General features: G+C 33.2%; 1 protein-coding gene across 1 annotated transcript in view; it reads left to right on the forward strand.

The window, feature by feature from the left end:
- Nucleotides 1-4,711: 4,711 nt before the first annotated feature.
- The window catches only part of FAM133A (family with sequence similarity 133, member A), a 39,044-nt gene continuing 29,358 nt past the window's right edge, over nt 4,712-14,397 (forward strand). Inside the window, exon 1 of the mRNA XM_008566861.1 lies at nt 4,712-4,714. The gene's annotated coding sequence lies outside the window, so the exon portion shown is untranslated. The remainder of the gene's footprint in view (nt 4,715-14,397) is intronic.

Raw genomic sequence — 14,397 nt, forward strand, 5'->3', positions numbered from 1 at the left:
TGCCTCCCGCAGAGACCGCGCGCCCGGAGATGGGCAGAAAATGACTCACGGATGCTTGAGTGGCGGCGGCGGAGGTCCGGGCGCTGAGGTGTCAGCAACAGCTCAGGGCGGGGCGATGGCAGTGTCAGTAGAGGCCTGACCGAGAGCAGCTGCGATAAGGCCTCTCTTTGCTGCAGCGGCGAAGGACCGAGGCGTGCCGCAGCCGAATGGCGAAGTACGAGACCCCAGTATCTCTTCTCGGTTTAGACCGCGAGCCCCCTCCCCTTGCAATCAGACCTTCAGTTAATTTGGTTCCCAGTGTGCCTTTAGTTCGCTCCTCATTTGCTGGACGAGCTTGATTGATAAACCCTGCGACCAATGAATGGCCAAAAGCCACGGGCTCCCCCCCCGGCTCCGCCCACCTTCCCAGACGCTCCTTGGTGACTGAAGCACACACCCGTGGAAGGCGGTTTTTTTCCCCTCAAAATTTTATCTTTATAGTTTTATAATTCAAAAAAAGCGTATACATGAGGTAAAAATACCAGGCCTAGTTCCTAACGAGGGAAGAAGAGGAAGTGTCTTCCTTCTCCCATTCGCCCATCCTGAATTCCCGTTTGGTTTTTCACGGGCCTCTTGACAAAAACCTGTTTTTTAAAAAATTGGATGAAAATGCTCTAAATGGCGTCATTGGGTAGTGTGACTGGATGATTCGGGGGAAAAAAAAAAAAGATTTTCTCTGAATATTCTATGAGCATGTATTTTTACATTGGGAAGAAAAGGGGAGTCGTTTATTGGCAGAGGGGGGAGGGGCTAGAGAGCAGGCATATTGCATTCCACGTAGCAGATTTAATAAGTGCTGTCTGTGATGTTTGGCAAGCCTGGTTTATATCCATCTACAAGGTTTGCGAACCCATGTTGCCGTGAGTCAGTTACAGCATTTTTATTATGTTTCTCTTTTTAAGCTGGCATATAATATTACCCCAACCTTGCTGCTATCTTGCCACGTAGCCCTTCTCACTTCTTGTAACAACAACCTTTTAGATAAAACAAAGGGGTATTAAAATGTTAGGTAGAATTATTAAAAAGCAGACTGTTTTATATGTTTTATACTTTTGTGCAGCAGGTTTCTATTTCACGAACAGCAGGATGGGAGGGGGGATTTGTGCTAATGAAAGTGCATCCTCTGTCAGTGTATACGATGTCATCTGTCACCAATTTCCTTCTAATTTGTAAAATTCTAGTCATACTAACGTATGATTTACAAGTCCAGTAATATGTGAATAAACTTTTGCAAAATGAAGTTTAAAAACAGGTATTTGCTATTTTTATTTACAGGATCCTTTTCTGCTACAGAACAACTCCCTTGGTACAACCAAAAAAGACCAGTGTTTACTTTTCATTGAAAGGTAAGGAACATATTTAGCCCATTTTTATGAATGGCTAGAATTACCCATCTGTATTTGAATAAAAATTCACAGTATATAGTCTTTTAGAGATTTAATTGGAGGATATCCTGATATTTCTATGGAAGCAGAAACATCCACAGAAGTGATTTGGCATACTAATGTAGAATATAACTTATTTAACCACATTTACTACCTAAACCTGATCATAGAATACAAGTAGTAAATTAAAATATAAAGTATGGTAAATTGTTTATTTCAAATGAGGAAAGATATTAAAGTTACATTTACCTTTATGCTACTTTTTAATTATAGGATGTTTGCTTTGTCATTTAGTCACATATTTTTAAAAGTTAGGAAGCACTTTTCTATTTTGTAAATGAATTTACTTTTATTGTTTATCTCTGATTGCCAAAGTATATGAATGTTGTAAAGTATAGAAAACTCCAGTATAGAAAATTCCATTGATAGTAAAAACACACAATCTTAACAATCAAATAATAATCATTGCTAGCATTTTGATGCATTTCCTTCCAGAAATTTCCTTGTGCCTATATACACCTGCCTATTTATGTATACTGTTTTATCTATGTGACATCATATTTTTGTAATCTGCTCATTTAATTTATCAATTAATTACGACTATTTTTATGGCAAATAATCAACGTCTTATTTTTAAATAGATACTAATTTCATGGAAATAATTGCCATAATTTATTTAACCAAATTCCTGTTGCAGGACAGCCATTTCCACACCATCTCTTCCCTTACATACACACTTTTTTCTTGTTATAAAAACATTGGCCCTGCATACCTAGAGTATGTATCTCTATGCACTTGTGAAAATTAGTCATAGGATAAATTCCGGAAATGGGGGTGCTAGGCTACATTGTATGCTCATTTTATTATTTCGTACATATTGCCAGACTCTCTCCAGAAAGGTTATCACAATTTACAGTTCCACCAACAGTGCATAAGAGTTCATTTATTCAGTCATTCAACTAATATATTTTTGTGCCAGTCACGTGTGATAGAGGATGGCAATATAATGATGAATAAAACACTGGGTTTCATAATTTTGGTCAAAACATATACTATAGAAAGAGTGATTTAAGTCCCTGGGGTTATACTATAAATATTGTTCTCCAACTTACTATTTTCATTTAAAATAATGAACATATATTTTACAATGAATGCTGTTACAGTTTTATAGTAACTTTCATGGTTTCATGTACATGTTAAACTTTGTACCATCAGGAATTAGAATTTTGGAGTCAACAAAGAGTTAGGTATCCAGATTTTTTTAAAAGTTATTTTATTAGCTAGCTAATTCTACTACCATTTATTTGATAATCTTTCTGTCCCATACTTATTTGAAATGCCACCTTTATCATATTAACTAAATTGCTCAGGTATGTTTCTAAATTCTCTTTTCTGATCCACTGGCCAGACTTTTTCTGCAAACAACTAATGAGGCAGTTTTAAAATAACTTTATATTTTGAGAAAATTATATACATTCATTGAGAAAAGTCTGACAGTACATTGAAATACAAAGAAGAAACTAAAAGTAACTCAAAATATACTGAGAGGTAATCACTATTCTTATTTTTAATGAACATCTCCAAATTAATTTCTCAGTATTATGTATTTGTATTTCCTAGATTGGTGGTAAGATTGAATGTCTTTTCATATGTTTATTGTTCATTTGAGAATTGTTTATTTATGTCCTTTGCTTGCGTTCCACTGAATTAAGAAAGAAATTAATCGGTGGTGAAATCCTAAAGGTAAAATCATTTTGGCCTTGATTTAAGGCAACTGTGACTCTTTTAGAAAATACCTCTTTCAAAGTTATGATATTGGGCAAATGTGACTCAATTAAAGCTTTCATTATAAAATTATGTACTTGAAGGGTTTCTGGATGCTTTGCAAGGATTAGTACTTAATTACTCACACTGATACTGGAAAAGTTTGGAGTGGAACATGGCGAAGAAAAAGAAAACAGCTTCTAAAAGCCTCATACAAAAATAGTATGTTAATTAACTTGTGATTTTCAGTTTGCAAGTATTTTTTCCCTAACTATAGACTATAAAAATAGTTGAAAGTAGGTAACTTTTTCCAATCACAATACTCTACTTTTGATGTGTATACACTGCCTTAGGTATCTCGTAACATACTTTTTTTTTTTTTTTTTTTTTTTTTTTTTTCTTTTTTTTTTTTTTTTTTTTTTTTTTTACCTTTTTTTGTCTCTTAGTTTATTTAATTTTATGTAGTAGGTCTCTGAAAGAAAATAAGGTTTTTCTTCATATAATCAATTTAATTTTGCATTATACCAAATATTTTCTACTGTGAATATATTTGTATTAGTTCTAACATGTATACTTATTTTTTTAAAAGATTATATATAAATTACTTGCATAGTGATATGTTCTCTGTTCCATTATTTTATGATATTTTGGGGGCTAAATGTTCATGCTTCTACATGAGATGGTGCTTAACAAAGAATCTGTTAGTATACTCAGGCTGAACATAGCTCTTTGACATCTGTTTACACCTTCTCTGATATGAACATATACACAATACCTTATACCACCCACCTTGCAACACAAACACACGTACAAAGTATACAATGACAGGTGTAGCAGCATTATCTTTTATTACAGATATTTAAGAAGCCAAGCATTCAAAGTTCACTTATTTTTGAACTTTGTTTCTTCTTTGTTTTTGTTGTTTTGTTTATCTAGACAGGTTTTATCTGAATACACAAGTTAATTCTTTTTAAAAAACAATTTCATTGAAGTATAGTAGACACGGTAACTGCACATGAAGTACAGAAGTTTATAAGTTTTGATAAATGTATATACCTGTGAAAGCATCACCACAGTCAAGATAATGAAAATTTTTATCTCCCCTAAATGTTTTCTCATGCTCCTTTGAATCCCTTTCCTTGTCCCTAGGCAATCACTGATCTATTTTCTGTTCCTGTAGATTAATTTGCATTTTCTAGAATTTTTTATAAATGGAATCATGCAATATTCCCTTGTTTTCACCTGACTTATTTCTCTAGCATAATTATTTTGAGATTTATCCATGTTTTGTATATCAAGAGGGTTTTTTTTTTTTTTTTTTTTTTTTGTATTTGTTTCTGAGTAGTAATCCATTACTTGGAAATTTTACAACTTGTCGATGGTTGTTTGTGGTGTTTTGAGTTTCAGGCTACTGCTAAATAAAGCTACTTATATGCAAATGATCATTTGTATACAAGTCTTTGTATGGACATATGTTTTCATTTCTTTTAGAAAAATACCTGAGAGTGGAATGACTACATCACATGGTAGGTGTATGTTTAACTTTTTAAGAAATTACCTATTTCTCAACGTGGTTGTTTTGCATTTCTACCAACAGTGCCAACACTTGGTATGGTCGAATCTTTTTAAATTTAGCCATTCTAATAGTATGTAGTGGTATCTCATTGTGGTTTTAATTGGCATTTCCCTAATGACTAATGATGATGAGCATCTTTTCATGTGCTGATTTGCCATCTACATATCTTCTTTAGTGAAGTGTCTATTTATATTTTGCCCATTTTTTATTTTATTTTATTATTTTTTCCTTTGTTATAATTTTAATCATTATATAACATTGAACCCAATTCAGTTCCTGCTTCTAGGAACTATTGTTGGGTCAAAATATGAGCCATATCACTGGAGTGCCCAAATTGAGGTATCAGGTCAATAAGAACACACCTAATCCATACTAACTAAAGATCTACACTGTACTAAGGGCTGTCATGTCAATCCTCAACAAACTTGCAGTCTAAAACAAACAAACAGAAGTACAAAAATAACTTATTTAGCCCATTTTTTAGAAGTTGGATTGTTAATTGTTTTACTTTTAAGTGTTGACAGTTCTTTATATACTCTGAATACAAGTCCTTTATCAGATATAACCTCTGCAAATATTTCTCCCCCTCTGGATTTTGTTTGCATTCTCTCAACTTTGTCTCTCACTGTTTTCAAAGAACAGAAGTTTATAATCTCGATGAATTCCAATTTATCTTTTTTTCTTCTTCTATGGACCATGCTTTTGTTGTTGTCTCTGAGAAATCTTTGCCTAACCAAGGTCACAAAGATTTTCTGTGTTTTTTCTAGAAGTTTTATACTTTTGGGTTTCATATTTAGGTCTGATACATTTTTGTATATGGCACAAGGTATGGACTGAAACTTATTTTTTGTATATGGATATCCAATTGTTCCAGCAACATTTGTCTAAAAGACTGTCCTTTCTCCACTGAATTCCCTTTGCACATTCATCAAAAATTAGTCATCTATATATGTGTTGGTCTATGTTGGACTCTCTACTCTGTTCCATTGTGTACTAATTTTAATCACCTAATTGGTAGCTATCCATTTTGTTAGATATATTTGGGAGGGAATGAAAACCAAATTGTGGAATAACAGAATTTCATTACAGTGGAGACAGTTACAGCAGCTAGATCTTCATCCTCTGCCTTTTACTTCTGGACCCAAATATCTAAAAGATAGAGGCAGGTAACTGCAGTAGAAACCTAGAAAAAAAGTCAAAACAAGAAACATAAATGTTCTATTTTGTAGAGTTGCCAGTATGTAGTTATCTACAGCCCAGCCACTGGAATGGTAGTTAGCATTATTCAGAACTGCAAATAATGCGTTTGATTTTCTCACATCTGATAAGACAGATCTGTTTGCTAAACTAGAAATAGGAAGCATTTTCAAGCTGTTAATAAATTATAGTTTTAAAAGAATAGTAATAAAACATTGGTTGTTATTATTTCACACTAAGGTTTCAAAGTAAAAAATATTTCATTTTATACTCATTCCTATACTAAGGATCCACTCAAATGTACAGAATATGGTTTGTAGCTATTGCTTTTGATTTTTTAAAGGAAATATTTGAGAATTATATTTCTGGCATTATAGCCTTAACTCCATGGAGTTTAAAATGACAGTTACAATTAATGCAGTGGCAGATAAGAAAAATCAATTACTAATTTGGATATTTGATATAACGTTAGTTTTTGACATTTATTAATTGACAAGTAAAAATTATATATATTTATGGTATATAACATGATGTTTTGATATATATATACATTGTGGAATGGCTAAATCAAATTTTTTAACATATGCATTACCTCACATACTTATTTTCTTGTGGTAAGAACACTTAAAATCTATTCTCTCAGCAATTTTCAAGAATACGATATATTGTTATTAACCATAATCACCATGATGTACAACAGACCTCTTGAACTTATTTCTCCTGTCTAACTGAAAACTTGTGTTCTTTGACCAACATCTCTCCTATTCCCCTGCCCTCTCCGTTCCCCCCACCCCAACCCCTGCCACACTTGCTTCAGCCTTTGGTAAACACCATTTTACTCTCTATTTCTATGAGTTGAACTTTTTTACACTCCACAAATAAGTGAGATCATATAGTATTTGTCTTTCTGTGCCTTACTATTACACTTAGCATAAAGTCCTCCAGATTCATTCACGTTGTCACAAATAACAGGATTCCGTTCTTTTTAAAGGCTGAATAGCATTCTATTTTGTATATATATATATATATATATATATATATCACATTTTCCTTATCCATTTATCCGTTGATGGATGCTTATGTTGATTCCATATCTTGACTATTGTAAATAATGCTGCATTGAACATGGGAGAGCAGATATCTGTTTGACATACTGATTTCCTATCCTTTGAATATATACCCAGTAGTGAGATTGCTGGATCATACGGTAGTTCTATTTTTAATTTTTTGAAGAACCTTCATACTTTTTTCCATAATGGCTGTACTAATTTACATGTCCACCAGCAGTGTACAAGGGTTCCCTTTTCTCCACATCCTCGCCAAAAGTTGTTATCTTTTGTCTTTTTGATATTAGCCATTCTAACACGTGTGAGGTGATATCACATTGTGGTTTTATTTAGCATTTTCCTGACCATTAGTGATGTGGAGGACTTTTTCCATCCATATATATACCTGTCTTGTTTTGAAAAATGTCTATTCAGGTCTTTTTCCACATTTAAAATACTATTGAGTTGAGTTCCTTATATATTTTGGATATTAACCCTTTATCAGATGTATGGTTTGCAAATTTATTCTCCCATTCCATAGGTTGCCTCTTCACTCTATTGGTTGTTTACTTTGCTGTGCATGAGTTTTTTAATTTGTTATAATCCTATTTGTCTACTTTGCTTTTGTTGCTAATGCTTGTTTTCAACTTAAAAATAGTATACATGGGTCAAATGTATAAAACCACATCACAGAGGAACACTTTTTACAAGGGTACTCAAGAATCTTTTGCTTTTAGTACTCATCTGAAGAATTCCTACACTAAAATTCAAATAAAGCAAACATTTTTATTACAAGTTTGGAAGCATTTTATTTAATTCTACTAAAAAGGGAGAACAAATTTAAAGTTTTTGAATAGTGAGCAATGTTCATGTATATAGTACTGTGATAGCTATTTCCAAATTTTGCAATTTATTTGGACAAAGTAGAAGCCCAAATTGACCCTTACTGCCTGTTTTCTTGCAGAATACCTAAATATATATAATTAATTTTATTAGATGCCTAATGTGAGGAAAAATTAATCTTGTGGTACTGCAAGTATTCCTGATGGTGGGAACAAATACATGTCCCACAACTCTTCAGAGGTGATGGTCATTTTTGTACCAAATGACATATATACACTTCACAAAACCCTTTCTTAGAGGTGAAAAGAGGAGAATCCCCAAAATAGTCGAGTATCAATATTTGATTTCCTTAGTGAGACATTGTAATATAATTGATTTTAGAACAGGTTCTTGAGTCAGAATTGCTGGGCTTGAATCTTGGTTTTTCCTCTCATTAGCTCTATTAGATATTGGGCAGTTTATTTCACTTTTACTGCCTCTGTTTCTCCTTTCTAAAATGGAGCTAATAATGGCACAAAAAATACATATGCAATATTGTTTGTTGTTTTTCATATTGTTTACCAAGATTGTTTGTAAAGAAACCTTTCTTGTTATATAGTCTCAAACTACTCATATCATGTCCTTCTGCCTGTGCTGTGACTTGTTTTAGAAGCAGCTAGGAATCTACAAATAGGTGTCTTCCAACTCTAGTTTGCACAATGGTGTAAATTTCATAACTGTTGGCAACTCCTTGTTATTAATAATAACATTAGGTGCTGATAGTTCTAAGGTCAAATAGCTGCTCATCCTGCTTGGCATTATCTGCCTAAAGAATGTCTCCTGGTACTTCAAAGAAAAAAAAATACATTTTTAAGTAAAATGTCTGAAGAGGTATTGTTTTAATATTTTATACGACACACAGCCCCCTTTCTTCATCAAGAACCTTTAAACCTCCTGACAGCCCTAGATTATGCAATCTTTATTACTTAAACCTCAAACTCATTGTATCACATATTTATTTTTGATCTCATTTGTTTTTATTCATTTATGAAGCTGCAAAGTGTAACACTTCTATACAATTAACTTATTATATATTAAACTATAATAACCCCAAATTTGTTAAGTAATGATTCCTGTTCTTGATGTCAATAGCCTTTTTTTTTTTTTCTTTTTATGTATGGGTTAAATTTAGGGTACTATGCATTGTGACTTAATTTTGAATACTCACCCTATACTTTAGATTTTCTTTTTTCTTTTCCATCACTCAGTGTAATGGCCTCAAACTTAATAGCTGTGTGAAAATCTTGTCTTTGTTGGAGGTGGAAGGGATTCAGAGATAATCTAGTCTAATCTCCTTATACACACTGGAGAAAGTAAGACTTTCACTACTCATGGACATGCTGAGTGTTTCCAGGTATTCGTCACTACAAATAATTCTGCACTTACCATACTTTTATATGTATTATTATGAATTTAAAAAGATTTTCATAAATGGTACGGATTTTGGTTTAGGGTCAGATTAAGGAATAAGTGAAGATTTTTCAGATCCTCTAATAAGAGATTATTATCCTAATCGTTATGTAGTAAGTAGCTGTCACTGAATAACAACTAAATTTCTTTATCTCTTTCTTTGTAGCACTGAACCAAGTGCTTTGATTTTACTATTTTATTTTAATGAACCCATTGAGAGGTTCGTTATCGTCCTCATACCATCTTATATAATATTCTCATCATATCATCCTTAGTATCCTTATTGAGGATACCAAGTGAATATCATGCTCAAGGTCACATAGTTTATATTCGGTAGAGCCCAGATGTGAAATCAGATGGCGGACTCCAGATGCTGAGTTCTTAACCACTCTGCTATATTATCTTTAATGAACAAAAGTGAATGAGCTCCTGGACAGAAGGCCTGGAACTGAAGTTTAGTGACAGTCATGGCCATTCTTCCATTCCTCTGATAATAGTTATATTCTCATAGTGTTAAGGGGCACCAGTCCTCAAGTTGCTGTGGCCTACACAAGAGTCTTATCTTGAACTGACAAGGTATGCTAGAACAAACTAATTTAATGAAAAACATGAGTTTCATTAATTCTGATGTGCCTAATGGCTTTATTTGGTTAGCATCCAAACATTGGGAGGTCAGAGCTTAAAGTGAATGCCAATGTATCCAATTCACAATTGAATGAAAAATATCCTAGGAATTTTTCCATTGAAGTATCCTTCACAGCAAAGGAACCTGTGCTTTGAGGGACTTGAAAGTATGACCTTAAGCTACCCATTGAAAATATGAAACTCCCTTGAAATCTGTACATTTTAGCTATAAATTTCTTTCTACTATTTGAATTGTATTCCATAATTTATTGATATTAGTTTTTATATAGGATAAGATTCTCTGTCCCTGAGTAAAATTGACACCCAAAAAGATGCACTATGATGGTTCCTATTCCTGTGAGTTTCAGGTGACAGCACAGGCTCTGGGGTGAGACTGCCTGGATTTATCTGCCGCTTATTATCTGTATGACCTTGATCAAGTCACACATCTCTGACCTTCACTATCCTCATTTACAAAAGGAAGATAATGATAGGAACTGTCTCATAGGATTGTTATAGAAGAATTAAGGTGATTATGTATATTACTTATCAAATGCATAAAGGTTCAATAAATGTTATCTATTATTATTATTATACCTTTCATGGGACCACATAGGGATTCCTATCCCAGTTAAATAAGCATGGTCCCAGGTTAGGGCTAATGAATTTAATCAACTTGAGTCGTTGTGTTTTACATGTGTACTGTTCCTTTCAATTTAGGGAATAAGTTGAATTGGCCTTGTGATCCAAAGTCACATATTGTTATGATAAGAACTAATGTCTTTGGTTTAGTGATATTCTGTACTCTGGCAGGCCTTTCTTGTATATTACTAGCTTAGAATGCTTCAGAAAATCTAGTATTAATACTTTCATGGTAAAGATAGCTATCACTTCACTGTTCTCTAACTCAGCAATGAGAGAGAAAGAGAGGCAGCTATATCATGACTGACTACAAGCATGTAAATGAACAAGATATCTATTGAACTAATTGTTGCTTTTTGCTTTTACTTATCATCAAAAAATATGCTTAATACAAAGGAAGAAACAAGAAATACAGCCATAAGTTCTCTAGATATATTTCTTTGTTTTAGTGACTCTCTTAAAATAGATGTAAACAAAATTATAGTATTGAGCAGTTTTGTCTGTCTTCTCTTATAACCAGTGTTTGTCTATCTAAAAAAGCATTCAAGCATTCTCTCTTTAGAGGTAACTGGATACCCCATTAATACTATTTTATGATTCCACATCATGAGAACATGTCTAACCTTTTCATAAGAGAAGTTAAATATGACATAAAGAGAGAATTACGTAAATGGTTAGACGAATTGACCAATATGCTTGGAGCACTCATCAAGCTGTTCCCTAGCTTCTCATATATGCTACACATAGTTCTTTGAAAAATCTTTCTGAAAACACTCATCTGCTCTAATCCCAAACTTCTAGTGATACTTCACTGTCTGGAATTAGACCTGTGTATATGCACAAGTCGTGTCTTTTACCAGCTGGTGACCTTGGGCAAGTTTCTCAACTCCCTATGCCTCAGTTTCCTCATCTTTAAAATGAGGATAATAATAGTACCCACTTCACAGAGCAATAGTGAGCTTTAAATAACATAATATGTGAAAGACTCTTAGAACATGGTGACTGCTCAATCAGTCCTAACTAAACTTATCTTCTTCAGGAAAGTTTATCCAATGGAATGTAGTTCTTTAACTCTTTCGTTCAGGAATTATTTACTCGGGCTGCATTACATTTTTGTATATTTTATGATAAATGCTATAACAGAGCCACATAGATCATTTCTTATATGTATACACACACGTTCTTCTCCTAAGTATATTTTAGATTTCCCTAGGACAGGTACCAAGATATTTTCTTATGAAAAATCCTCTCTCCTCACACAAGGTATTGCTCTGCACAAGAACATACTTAGTACTAATATACTAGCTTCTTGAAGAAATAAACTGGCTTCCTAACAGCAGGACAGTTTTAACTTGCTCAAATAAAAACTATTTTTAGCCTTTGATTACATCCTAATTTTATTTACCAATTGTTCACCAAATATACCAAATTTACTGATATATAACTGCCACGCAACAAATCATATTAGTTTACTAAATTTTCAGGTTTCAAAGAATTAATGTTTTAGCAACCAACATCCAAACAGGAACACCTCACTTACTTTATTAATAGCTAGGAGACCACACAGAGTCTTCAGAAGAAAAATTCTGGACTCTAATGAGGATTAACATTTAATGTTAAATTAAAATGTCTGTTTACTTAACTCTTCTATTTTATTAATATTTTCTTTCTAGAGAAAAAGATTTCTATAGAATAATTATCTGAAAATTTCTATACATGTAATAGTCATTTAAAGGAAAATATATATCAAAATACCAAGGCTTCTCCTCTTATTAAATAGTACTCTGAGGCTGGCTGGTTAGCTCACTTGTTTAGAGCATGGTACTGATAAAACCAAGGTCGAGGGTTCAGATCCCCATACCAACCAGTGGCCAGCCATCAAAAAATAAAAATAAAAATTGTACTCTGGATATCTCATAAAAATGGCAACTCTAAGGACCAGATTAAATTTTTTTGTTATCAGAACTTTGTTACTTGAATTAAGCATCATCAACATGCCACACTGAATTTTCCTTTTACATGGGTTATTACAAACAACTTCCACAATTTCTTTACTGTTTAAAACATACTTTTACTTGAGAAGTGAATTTTCTTTTTACACAAAAAACAGTTATTGAAGCATTTAGGTTTTGGGGAAAATGTCAGAAACCAGATCTTGAGAACATATCTGCCTTGGTAATTTAGAACAAAAGAGCTGGTTCTCAATACATACAAAAGATGTCCATAATAGAGTATCGCATGAAAAAGGCAAGTTGCAAATCAATATCTTCAGTGTTATCTATATAAAAGTATAGATGTGTATATGATGTATGCATGTGTGCTTGTTTTCATGTACATGGAAAAACATCGACAATATACATACCAAACTAATATAGTTAGATGGAAGGAAAAGCTTTAACTTTTTATTTTCTATTCTGAAGCATTTATTGAATTTCTAAACAATGAGCATGTGTTATTTTTGTAATTAGAAAACAAAAAATTAAGATAACAATTCATAAAATTGTTTGAACAAAATTTGGCTTGTTATTTGGTGGAAGTTTATATAGAGTGCTGAAGTACTGTCCCAATTGCCACTTTTGCAAAGTAGGAACCATCTTTTACTTCAGTGACACTCATACAGGCTGGTGTCAGGGGTCATCATGCATTGGTACCATGCAAATTGCACCATTTGTCAGCGAGTTCATGCTTTAATTTGATTGGTATTTAAAGCCTTTATACATAGTTGTTCTTTCCCAAACATGACATTTTGTTGGGACAACAATATAGTTATCAGAGGCAGCACTACCCTCCTTCTCTCCACTATGTTCACAGTCTAAGTACTATAAAATTTCTTTAAATTGTTTCCTTTCTTCTTATTTCAAAACTCATATCCTTTTTCCTATTGACTTGTACAGCTACTTGTAATGGAGAAAATGACTCTTGCTTCTAGAGACTTTTGTTTCCTGGAAAATTAAGATCATGAGTGGGCCAACCATTCTGAAAAGTTTAGTTTTACCCCTTGTTGGAAAAACTTGAGCCAATTCCTATAACTGTTTATCTCGATTTTGTGATATTCTTTTTTTTTCCTATGGTTTTGTGGTGATTTGAAGAAATGATCATAAAATCACCAGGCGATTTGCACTTTTTCTGCAAATGATGTGTACCTAATTTAGCTGCAAATGATGTATGCATGCTTATTAGTTTATAATATTCTTACTAAGAGATTCTGTTTAATTCAGAAAGACTTATGCTTACTGGACCAAAATTTGGAATCACTGGACTGAAGTTATTATAAAATAATAAAAAAGAAACCATTAATGGTATGCACATTTCAGAGAGAGCTATGACAACTGGTAGAGTATTCTACTAACTGTTCCCTTCTGTCCTCTCTTGCATCCCAACTGTCATTTCACTGTTCAGACTCCCGTTATTCTTCATCTGTATTATTTACCTCATCTTTTTTCACTTATTTCCCTACCTCAAGCTCTCTCGCTTCACCTCCAGCCTGTGTACCGCTGTGAAATTAACCTTTCTAAGATACCATTTTCATATGTCATACCCTTCTTGAAAATCTGTAGTGACTTCTCATTGAAAGGCTGCTTGGTGGAGGGAAAAGAACACCAGTTTTGAAGATTTAAACTAGAGTTTAAATCTCATCCATGCCATATAGCCTCTGGTAAGTAATTTTATAGAACTTAGATTTTAGAATCAAACATACTGACATTTGCCACTTGCTAGCTGTGTGGCCTTGGGAATATACTTAATATCACTAATCCACAGTCTCCTTATCAGTGAAATATGGAAAATGATAGATAACTATGCCAAGTAGGACTTCTTAGTTGCAAACAACAGA

Source organism: Galeopterus variegatus, unplaced genomic scaffold (assembly GCF_000696425.1).
Source record: "Galeopterus variegatus unplaced genomic scaffold, G_variegatus-3.0.2 Scaffold273, whole genome shotgun sequence".
NCBI classification, from domain to species: Eukaryota; Metazoa; Chordata; class Mammalia; order Dermoptera; family Cynocephalidae; genus Galeopterus; species Galeopterus variegatus.